The sequence below is a fragment of the Lactuca virosa genome, chromosome 8, assembly GCF_052849685.1.
Source record: "Lactuca virosa cultivar CGN04683 chromosome 8, Lactuca_virosa_CGN04683_v6, whole genome shotgun sequence".
In the NCBI taxonomy this organism is placed as follows: Eukaryota; Viridiplantae; Streptophyta; class Magnoliopsida; order Asterales; family Asteraceae; genus Lactuca; species Lactuca virosa.
Genome location: NC_136433.1, coordinates 60,425,566 through 60,438,115, shown reverse-complemented (window position 1 = coordinate 60,438,115; position 12,550 = coordinate 60,425,566). Strand labels below are relative to the sequence as shown.

Genomic DNA, 12,550 nt, shown 5'->3' with positions numbered 1-12,550 from the left:
GCAAAGTGAGAGGACTATCCAAACCTTAGAGGACATGTTGCGAGCCTGTGTGATTGACTTTGGGAAAACATGGGATACTCATTTACCCCTTGTAGAATTTTCCTACAACAACAGTTATCACACAAGCATAAAGGCTGCTCCATTCGAGGCCCTCTACGGCCGAAAGTGCAGATCCCCTCTGTGCTGGGCTGAGGTGGGTGATACCCAGTTAGCTAAGGGACTAGTTCCTGAAAGCAATCTCACAGGTCCGGAGATCATACGGGAAACGACGGAGAAGATCGTTCAGATCCGTGAACGACTGAAAGCCTCCAGAGACCGACAGAAAAGCTACGCTGATAAACGAAGGAAACCGTTGGAATTCCAGGTGGGCGACCATGTTCTATTGAAGGTCTCACCCTGGAAGGGCTTGATACGCTTCGGAAAGCGTGGAAAGCTAAATCCAAGGTACATTGGGCCTTTCGAAATTCTTGCCAGAATCGGCCCTGTAGCTTACAAACTTAACTTACCGAGCGAACTCATTAACGTACATTCTACATTCCACGTATCGAACTTGAAAAAGTGTCTGTCCGACGAGACTCTTGTAATCCCACTCGACGAGATCGAGATCAACGAGAGCCTCAACTTCGTGGAAGAACCAGTAGAGATCATGGACCGGGAGGTCAAGCAAACGAAACAAAGTCGCATCCCGATAGTGAAGGTTCGCTGGAACGCCAAGCGAGGACCTGAATTCACTTGGGAGCGAGAGGACCAGATGAAACTGAAATATCCTCGTCTTTTTACTTAGTTCTTTGTAACTACTTATTTGCTTAAATTCTAATTTCGGGATGAAATTCCTTCTAAGGAGGGGATGATGTGGCAACCCGAAATTTCTATTCTGTACAACATGTCAATTCAATAGGAGTCAAATAAGTTACAGTTAAATTTTCAGACTTTTGGGATTAAGTTTGATTATTTTAGGATTTACACTTTATGAGATACCAGGAGAGAGGATGCCCTAGGGTTATAGTGCAACACTGTTATTCCTAAACTTCAAGAAATTGGAGTTTACTGCCGGAATAAAATATTTTCAGCCAAAAACCCAGAAATTTGGGGTATATATATGACACTTGTCATTTTATATCATTTTTCCAAATTTCTCAAGAACAAAAGCAAATCCTCTCAAGTATCATCACGGGATTTATTCCAAATCTCGATCTAGTAAGTGTTTTCAACCATTTCAGGTTAGTAGATCACTTAATCTAGTGTTTTAACAACCTTCTAACCGTGAAATCATTCCAAAAGGTTGATTTTTCCATTTTCACCAAGAACACCAAGAACACACACTAGTGTTCTTGGCATTTTGGCTCATTTCAAGCTTCCATATAGTAAGTACTTCTATCCTAGAGTGTGTTTAAGCTTGCTATACTTCATTATAACATGAAATCATCCAAGAAACACCAAGAAAATGGTGTTTACGGTTCAAGAACGTTCTTGAACCGTAAACCCATTTTTTTTAAGGGACCAAAATGTCCCTAGTCCCTTCCTAAGCCTAAGTAACTAACTTGGATCCTTACCTTGATGTGTTAAGGACTTGAAATCATCGAAATACGAACATCCATAAGAGTTTACGGCCGTAAACTCTAGGGTTTACGACCGTAAACCCAAAGTGATGTGGTCTTTGGGCCGTAAACTCCAAATAGGAGTGAAATGGTGCCCTAGCTTCTTCCTTAGGCTTATACTTCAAGAGGAAACACTTCAATGGACTTAGAAACGTTCAAATCAACAATTGGTCAAAAGAGGGGGAGTTTACGGCCGTAAACTCTAGGGTTTACGACCGTAAACCCATTGGGTTGAGGTCACAAAACCGTAAACTCAAGTTAGGGTTTCTTTTGAACCCTAAACCCTATAGCATTGTTCTACAACACTTAGATGCATTCCTTGAGACTTATAACACTTATATAAGGTGTTTAACTTGTCTTAGGATGTCTTAAATTTGCTAATTAGTTGTTTAAAGTCTAATTAGATACATATATGTTGTAATTATATGTTAAATAGGATCATTGGGTGTGTACAAGTCTTCACTTGACACCTAGCAATCCTATTTCTTCAGTTCATCCAAACCACCAACTACAGGTGAGTTCATACCCCTTAATTAACCTTTTAAATGTTTTAAATGCTTTTATGGGGGGGGGGGGATACAAGTTGAACAATTATAGTTATTATATCAATCACATGTGATTAATAACTACCAAACAAATGGTTTTCTTACTTTTCAAACTGGTTATCAAACTGTTTTACCTCAAACTGTTTTACCTCAAACTGTTTTACAAACTCTTTTATTGTCAATACATTTATCAAACTCTTTTAACTTATATTATGTGTATCTATATAAATATAGTTATATAAGTAGGATTGGAAGGACTTAGGACTGCTAGTCTACCCTGCTTCCTGTTCTTGTTTGATTGTGGTCTTGGGGTATCAAGGTTAGTTGTCCGAGGGTCGTTTGAATCCTAGTTATATATTATGTATACGTATATAGATATAAAAGGTTTGTTATCAACCTCTTTTAACTTATATTATGTGTATCTATGTAAATATAGTTATATAAGTAGGATTAAGAAGGACTTAGGACTGCTAGTCTACCCTGCTTCCTGTTCTTGTTTGATTGTGGTCTTGGGGTATCAAGGTTAGTTGTCCGAGGGTCGTTTGAATCCTAGTTATATATTATATATATGTATATAGATACAAAAGGTTTTCCTTCATTCAAGTCCATACCCTTGGGTAGCAAGGGTATACAAACATGTTCATACATTGCTAGTAAGCTACCATAGGGGTAGTTTAGGAAGATACTATTACTAGAACGATGAAACATACAATGAGTCAGTTCATACATGAGTCAATACATACTATAATGAGAAACAAACATGAAACAGAGTGATGAGAAACAAACATACAGGCTAGACAGAGAAAGAACATACAATACAGCTAGCACACAATTCACATAACATTTACATTAATACATTTATGTGAGCCATTAAACAGGGCATGGCACTACCTGCCATGACTGTTTTTGTATCAGAATCTCCTTAATTGGGGAGCGTATGAGTTTGTGTATAGATCTATACTGGATTGACTATCCTACACCTTGCTGCTCGCTACAGTGGGACTTGCAAGTCTACGGGTGCCAAACGTCATTTTTGTGGCATCTTACATTGTCACTTTACTATTGAGTCGGTAGCAAGATACAGGCCGATCACATGTTACCTTAAAATATACAATTAACTTAAGGTAGTTAGTACATCAGTAGTTTCATAATACTACATTAAAGTACTATAACATTTTCCTTTTACATTTTACTTTGTGATTTCACACAATAAACAATAATGTAAAAAAACTATATTTTTGGTTAATGATAGTCGGATTTGGGAAAATACTCACTTTTACAAAGGATACACACACAGACACTAGATGCCTTGGTACAAGGCTACTTTTAGTAGGAAACATAGGGTTTTCTAGGATAGTTCAAACAAATACAAAACTTTTACAAACACACAGTACATCTTACAAAACATCTTACAAATGCTTTCATACAAACACAGACACTAATATACTTATGAACTCATCAGCTCTAAAGCTGATAAACTCTTTCAAAATAACTTGTATTCTCAGGTCACCAGTAGACAGGTACCGGAGCCAGGTTTTGAGAAGATGGAGCTCGTTCAAGACTCATCTTATATTTTGATGTATATTGTTTTGGTGTCTTTAAAACTTAACGGAACACACTTGTATGAAATTATATTATTAATGCAATGGATGATGTTGTTGCTTGTTTACTACTTGCATTGTTGTGATACTGTACATGACGTCCTCCACCCCAGAACGTTTCCGCCGATCATTTGGTTTTGAGGGCGTGACATCAATCGACTTGAGTTTATTTCAAGTTAAAAATACAAACCTTAAATTTTTTAACGTTTAAAAGATATAATTTTTCCTCCAGTTTTCAATTATATTAAGAATAATTTGAAAACAAAAAGCAAGAGATAACCAATTTTAGAATGCCTTATTTGTTTATTTATTTGAATCATTCCAATCAATGTGTGTCAATCATTAATATTATTCTATTAATTTTTTTAGTTCAATGTTCATATTATATTGTATTAATTATATTAGTTATTACAATACTAAACGCAGACATAGATATAATTTGTACACTATATATATGAAATTATTATTTAAAAACCATTTTTAATAGAGTTTAATTGATAAAGTTTTAATTTCATTTGATGTATCTTGACTAATATAACTAAGTGGGATTATTTCAAATGAAAACACAAACATCCAAATACATAGACGTGGAACTAAAACCAAAAAACTTAAGTTAGACTAAAAAACTTGAATTCGAACCGAAAATCATAACATCAAAGACCGTTGGACCAAGCTGCAATAGAATGAAACCCAACTGAAAAAAATATGCAACATAATAAAGACCCACCATAAAAAACCGGTACGAAAAAGCTGACGAAATTGTATAAATGATCCATGTGGTTTCCCATATTTTTGGTTTTCGTCCCGACCTTTTTTTCATTACATATATGGTTCAGATGGTTTTTGTCCCAAAAAGAAACTAATTGCCGAAACATAGTATTCGCCGCCCGTCGCATTGCGCGGGTAGACTGCTAGTGTGTATATATATATATATATATATATATATATATATATATATATATACACACACACACGTACGTATATATGACTTATACTATATTTTAATATGTAAATATGTTATTATAAATTATAACTCATTCATACGAATTCCGTTTTTGACGTTCTTTATATCTATGCTTAGATATCGACAAGATCTACAACTTTCGTTTATATTCCGTCGGCTAATTTTGACTTTATTTCTTTTGTCCATAATTTTATAAAATTAAATGATTTTGCTAAAATCATAACTCTCTCGTACAGACTCCGTTTTTGACATTCTTTTTTCTCAAAATTCTTATTTTAAAGAGTACTACGATTTTCTTTTTAGTGATTTTAGCTAAAAGTCAACCATTCTCTTCGTAGCTTTTTACGTTATACATTCATTGTGCGCAACTGACTTTTATATCTTATAAAAATCATATCTAATTTATAGGGAGTCGGATTTCTACGAAATTTATATTTTCGGGATCAGAACGACGTGTACTTTCTAAATATTATATATATATATATATATATATATATATATATATATATATATATATATATATATATATATATATATATATATATATATATATATATATATATATATGTGTGTGTATGTGTGTGTTTTGGCGAACTTATTTTTACGATTTTCGGACGATTCGGTTGATTTTTCCTATTTTATTATATTATAATAATAATGAAACACATAATATTCACAAAATTCTTATTTATTACATCAAATATGTTACAATTGTTGACCCTAACTATTACATCATCTTATTAATGCTTAGCCAGAAACGCGGGCGTTACAACATACCACCACATACCTTATTTTATATATAGATTCCATCATCCTCATTGCATCTTCCACTGAGTTTCTTTAGCCGATGTAACATCCGATTTTTGGGTATTTTTCTTTTCGGTTAATTATTTCAAGTCTTGAAGTTTTTGGGACTTTTGACTGACCGTGGCGTAATGGCGGAGGACCACCATGGCTCAACCACCTCATTTAATGAACCGTGTCAAGTAAGCCAACCACAATGAGGTAGAGTGTTGGCCATGACTCGATGACGGTTGGGTTCAAAACCCTAGGTCTCGGGCCTTGTCCCTATTTAAGCAATCTTGTGAGTATGGTTGCCCTCATTTTCCAGCCTCCAACCCCATAGAGTGAAACATGTATGAGTATGTTTTTTGTGTGCTTGTGTGTGTTCTTGGAAAGATCAAGCTCTTAAAGGCTCTTGGAAAAAGGGGACAATGATCTAAGTTTGTTGCTGAGAGAGGACTGATCTTTCATCACTTCTAGACTCCAGGGCGTTGAAGCAACCCCAAGGCCTTGGTGTAACATCCATAAAAATCATGCCAAATTTAAACTTTTTAAAACATTTCAAAACCAATAATTATTACAAAACTTGTTTTCAAAATGGTTTAGTGTCAGAGTATCCCAGAATCAAATCATAAAACATAAGGGGGTGTACGATCACGCCTTCGCCTTCCCGCAATCATCAGAAGTACCTGAAACAAAATCAACAACTGTAAGCCCGAAGCTTAGTGAGTTCCCTCAAAATACCAACGCCATACAGATATAACCATATCATATAAACAAACACAGCATGTGTAATGAGCCATCAGTCTGAATGGACCGTCTCACAGGCCATCAGTCTATCTGGACCGCTCTTTGAGCCATCGGCACGTCTGGACCGCCTCGCAGGGCCTTCAGCCTATCCGGACCGCTCACCGGGCCTTCGGCCTGACTAGTATGCCCTAACCGGGTCTGCAGTCTATCCGGTCCGCCCTAGGTATCTTGGCCTACAACACAAAGCAGGACCTGCCTCAACCCAATCCCCTAAACCAACAATTATGTGCACATACGTATCATATGCTAGCTAGCATCTACAAATAGTCATAAAGATCTAACAGATCACTAATCATGGCAACCATCCTATAACCAGGATATCGATCTAACCGATCACTAAGATAGCAACCATCCTATAACCAGGATACTGATCTAACCGATCACTAACATAACAACCATCCTATAACCAGGATACTGATCTAACGGATCACTAACATAACAACCATTCTATAACTAGGATACAAATCATAAAGCATATCATGCAAATAACCCGAATATAAATCCAAAAAGGGTCGGCATTGGTGCCTTAGACCCCGTTGAAATAGTGAGAAGAACTCACCTCACAAGTAGCTCGAAGTGATAAAGTCAAACTCTACCAAATGCAGCTCCAAGTCCAACACCTATATCCACCAATGATCCACTTCCATAAATTCCCAAATTACCAAAATACCCCCAGAAGTCAAACTGATCAACCCTTGGTCAAAGTTAAAGTCGATGGTCAAAGTCAACAGTCCATGTTGACCGACTCGTCGAGTGCAGCTAGCAACTCGTCGAGTTCCTTAAGAACTCAGAAGTCACCAAAACCCTAATTGACTCGCCGAGTTTCCACCCAACTCGTCGAGTCCATGCGTGTCCAAATGTCGGGGAAAACCCTAACTGACTCGTCGAGTCCTCTTACTGACTCGCCGAGTTCCTACAGAATCAAATACAGGCAATCTTCATCTGACTCGCCGAGTCGGCTATGCGACTCGTCGAGTTCATGCAGTCCATTTCCTATCCAGACGTTTTAAGCTACTCCAAAGCTCCAACTTGTAGATCTAGCTTCCTAAGGGACAAATTCCACGTAAAGTTGCAAACTTTACGTGCATGCAAGGTCTTAAAGGCTTAGAACACCAAAACCAAGTCTAGAACGAGGTTTAGGGCATGGTGAGGGGTTAATACTAGATAAAGATAATAGCTTTCTGAATTTGGGACCTAGAGGAGTCCAGATCTGAGACTATATCTTCTGTACAAGTTCAAATCCGAGAATGACCCCATTTTCCCCCAAAAATGACCATATTCATGCATGCGATAAGATCTAAGAAATGGAAAGCGAAGGTAAAGACTTTTTACCTTCAAATGAATGCCAAAATGAAATGGGTGCTGGATCTACAGACTCCTTCTCGTTCCAAGCTTTTAGGTCTTAAAATCTCTTCAAGAATTGCACCAAAACACACTCTTTTAGCCTCACACACTAAAAAAATGGAGAGTTAGCTTGCTAGGGTTTGTTTCTGGACGGTAGGCTGGTAAGGGAGGCTGGGGAGAGGAGTTAAGGTTCTTTAAATAGGGGGCAAACCCTAAAAATCAGGGTTTCCATGCATATCCCCTACTCGTCGAGTCGGGGTCCTCCGACTCGTCGAGTAGGAGTCAAAACCCACGCGGGATGACTAGGTTCGACACGACGAGTTGGGGCCTCCAACTCGTCGAGTTCCTTCAACAAAATGAATAAAAAGCTTTTAAAATATACCTGGGAGTCGGGGTGTTACACTTGGATGGTGTTTGAGGTAGTCTTTAGACCTTAGGGTCCTATAAATTTGGATGCTTGCTTAAATATGAGCCATACATGGACCTTTTTGGGTTATTTAAGTCCCTTTAAGTGTTAGGGTTTGAGATCTAAGCTTCTTGAGGTTAGGGAATAGATAAAGTTGGAAACTTTATCCATGCATGTCCTGAATCGACCGAGATATGAGCTTTGGAGCTATGTATATAGGGGTTAAGAGCATAATGGGTTAAGCTAGTAGGACGCCGACACGACGCGATGGAGACTTTGCCACGACGTGGTGGGATGCTGAGTCATGTGGCCATTTTGTTATCTCGTTACTATGACACAGCCTTCGGTTGGCCACAACGTGGTGGTTTGGGAAGGTTGATCTTTGACATTGACCGTTGGCCGTTGAATTTTCACCAATTTTACTTTTGGTAAAACTTGAGTAGAAATCGGTAATTGACTAAAGGTTGGTCCCCGTTTGGCTTTAGGTAGCTCGCATTAGTTGTTCTATCGTTGAGATTGATGTTGAGTTTCTGCTGCTAAGCTTGGTTGAGTTTCTTTTATATATTATGTGTTATAATATATATCCTTGCATGATAGGATGTAGAGGTGTAGTGGTATGTTTTTTAGGGTATCGATAGGATTGGTGATCGTTGAAGTGAATAGCGTAGGGGTTATATGTAGTCATGTAAGATAGCTTGTGAACTCTTGATCTAGGATTTCTTATCTGTTCCTTATTTGGTTGTAGCTTTCAAGTAGGATCATTTGTTCGACTGTCTATCTTATCTCTAATTACATACAACTATGCATTCATTTGGTGATCTTCTAGTTGTGTTGTAGAGTGCAGTATGAGTGCTTTGTATTTTGTAGTGAGCTTTTGGACAGGTAATCTAGTTTAGATAGTTGTATGTGTTATTTGATTGTTTTTTGCCTATTTGTTATATTTGTAGACATATCTTTTGGTGACTTGAGGTTGGTCCTGCTTTGTGAGGTAGGCCAAGATACTCAGGTGGGTCAGCGTTATGCTGAAGGCTAGGTGCGGACCAATATTATGTTGCAGGCAAGAGGGGCGGACCAGTCATGGACTCAATGCCAATGTTTGTATGATTGTATGTATATTGTGGTGTATGGTATTTTGGGGAACTCACTAAGCTTTGGTTTGCAATTATTGATTAAATGTCTTAGGTACTTTAGATGATCGTGGGAAGGCGAAGGCATCAGATGATCATGGGAAGATAAAGATGTGACTATACACACATCAGTAACTTCTGTATTTGTGATTCTGCATTTATGTTCATACTATGATATTTGGGATGTAAACTGTTTGAACAACCGGTTTTATGATGCTACTTTATAAAAATGGCTCTTTTTATTTTAAGATAAAAACTGAAAGTTTTGTTGTGAAATATGGGACGTTACAAGCTGATTTTTTTTTCTTAGCTCAGGCATGAGTTTTCCATGACAACTATAGGTGATCTGAATTACTTTTTAGGCATTTTAGTTGTACGATCTTCCACAAGTATAATCCTATCATAATATAAAAATATAGTTATGATTTTACAGTGGGTGAACATGCTTAACTGTAATCCCTCTCGAGTATCAATAGAGTTAGGGGTGAGCATTTGGATTGAACCGAACCAGACCGACTCTTGGACTAGACCGGTTTAGCAGAAATTAGTGGCCCTAGGACCGAATTGGATGAGGTCGGTCAAGGTTCGGTCCAGGTCCAGGTTTTCCGGTTCTAGTACCCGTTGGACATGTACAACTTTTGGTGCATATGATACAACTTGTTGAAGCCTACCGAAAGTTTATTTATCTATTACGATTGTAGGGGTGCGTATTTAAACCGAATCGGACCGGACCGACTCTTGGATCTGACCGGTTTCATAGAAATGATGGACCTTGGACCGGACCCTTTAAGGCCTATCCAAGTACAGGTCCGGTTCGGAGGTCTAAAAACTTACCCCTAAGCAGAGCTTATTCCAAGACACCACCGACCCTCGTAACCGAACCATTCTTGAGTAGGCGAACATGCTCAAGATTGGTAGTTGTTATTTTTTAAAATACTTGTTATTATTTAAATTTCATAAAATAGTTATATATATATATATATATATATATATATATATATATATATATATATATATATATATATATAGTCTAATAAATAAAGATTTTTTTTTGTCATATGACAAATTGTCATTCATTTGCCACATGTCATTTTATAGTTATTTTAAATTAATTTTTATTCCACATGTTATTTTATGGTTTTCTATTTTATTAAATTCCACATACTGTTTAAATGTAATAATCAATGCCTATCAATTTCATTAATGGACTTTCTTTCTAATTTCAAAATTATTAAATTAAAGCCTCATTAGTTTCCTTTGTTTATTATCCAAATTATTTGTTTAAATTCAAAAGAGAAAAAAAACTTTTAATTTTAATTAGTCAATATTTTTTTCACTTTTCTTATAAATTCAAAGTTCTCAAATGTTTTCATTTTATGGTTATTTTAAGAACCATCCTAAGATGATGTGTTTTGTAAATACATAAATGGATTTGTTCTTTAAGAATCATTTTAAGATGGTGTCATTTGAAAACATAATCTTTAACAGAATGTGTTTTGTAAACACATTTACCATTAAATAATGGTCAATCTTAAAGAACGATTTTAACCAGATTAAAAAACCTTATTTGATCACAACCCCTAATTCTTATATAAGGAATCTTTTATGCCTAATACAATTACAAATATAACATATTCTTCAAGAATATTTCATTACTCATTATCGATTGTAGTTTCTTGTTACTCCTGTTACGTAACCAAACACCAATTGAAAATAAAGATTGTAGTTCACATTGAAACTAGGAATATCGATGATTACGTAAAACGTAAGCCGGAAAATTGCTTCTTGAATTGCAAATGTGAAAAAGAATAGGAAAGTTAAGAGTGAAAAAGTAAGAATTAAAAAATCAGAAAAATTATTTGGAATAGAGCATCTCATTCAACTTAAATTCTTCAGACATAAAGAGGAAATCGACACGTACCTGGTCGATTAGGTTCCAAATCATATGAAATACCTTCCATTCCTGAAGAATAAACCATGTCAACACCCTTGGGAAACGAATTCGAGGTTGAATATGGTCGATTAGGGCATTAACAAGACCTTCTCCGTCAACACGCTATGTGGAAGACGTTCGATCAAAAACAGGTCTAAATAGATTTTTATTGTTGATCAAGGCTTGTCGGGGAGGACTAAAAGCAAAGAAAGTTGATGCCAGATCTTAATCTTACCTGCTGTAGGTGGTCATATTTTGTTCGGAGATGAGGCAGTGATAGTGGTGAAGCGACGATGGTGGTTCTCGGACGATGATGGATGCCCTCATTTTCAGGTTTGTCATCTTGAGGTACAAAGGCAAAGGCGGTGATGGTATAAAGATGTCGATTATGTTCCTGTGAATTGAATTAGTTTTTCCATCGTGAGTATGTAGATGTATACTGAGAAAAGAGATATGGAAGAGGTAATATAAAAGGAAAGAGATCATTTTGGAGTTAGTTACCTAAATTAATTTCGAATAAACTAAAAATATAATTAATTAATTATTGTGTTAATTTACTATAATACCCTAATCTAGTTTTTTGAAAAGATTGGCTGAGAATTAATTTCACAATTATATAATACTTGTTGGTTTACATATGATTATATATATGGGGATAGGAAATATACATTACAGTCTCACCTAAGCTTAGGTACTAAACCTCTAAAATATGTCGTTTTAACATGCTAAATATGCCCGGTTTGGTTTCACTTGGTAAATATATCATTTTCCATAACATTTCTTTCTTTCATTATCGTTTTATCATCTCTGTTTTCTTTCTTCAATTATCGTTTATTACTTCACCCAAGTGAGCATTACTAAACCCTAAACCTAAACCCTAAACCCTAAACCTAAACCCTAAACCCTAAATCTAAACCCTAAACCCTAAACCTTAAACCCTAAACCCTAAACCCTAAATCTAAACTCTAAACCCTAAATCTAAACCCTAAACCCTAAACCCTATTGTGTCGATCTTGAGTTTACATCTTGAAGTATTAATCGTGAATCCATTAACCGTAATCTTTATATAGTAAAACAATGTATTTTCAAGAGGTTTAGTACCTAAGCTTAGGTGGGGCTGTAATGTATATTCCTTTTTCCCTATATATATATATATATATATATATATATATATATATATATATATATATATATATATATATATATATATATATATATCAAGGTTCTAAATAACGTGAGGCGTGGCTTGGCGGCAAGGTAAAAGTTAAGCCATGACAAGCCTTGGCGAGCCATGACGTTTTTCAAAGTGTAACTATTTTATATATATTAAAAGAGATAAATCATATAATTATTGATTTTTATAAGTATATCAAGTTTTTAGAAGTGTTATATTAGTATTTAATATAAAAAGTTAACAAAACTCAATTATTTTAGGTCCG

At 35.9% G+C, this 12,550-nt stretch overlaps 1 long non-coding RNA gene across 1 annotated transcript; it reads right to left on the bottom strand.

The window, feature by feature from the left end:
- Positions 1-5,378: 5,378 nt before the first annotated feature.
- On the bottom strand, positions 5,379-11,576 carry LOC145129047 (uncharacterized). Its single transcript, XR_013717260.1, has 3 exons — positions 11,347-11,576; positions 11,100-11,141; positions 5,379-6,180 (listed from the first exon to the last, which is right to left on the bottom strand). It is a non-coding gene; the product is annotated as an uncharacterized LOC145129047 (long non-coding RNA).
- Between the last annotated feature and the right edge of the window lie 974 nt (positions 11,577-12,550).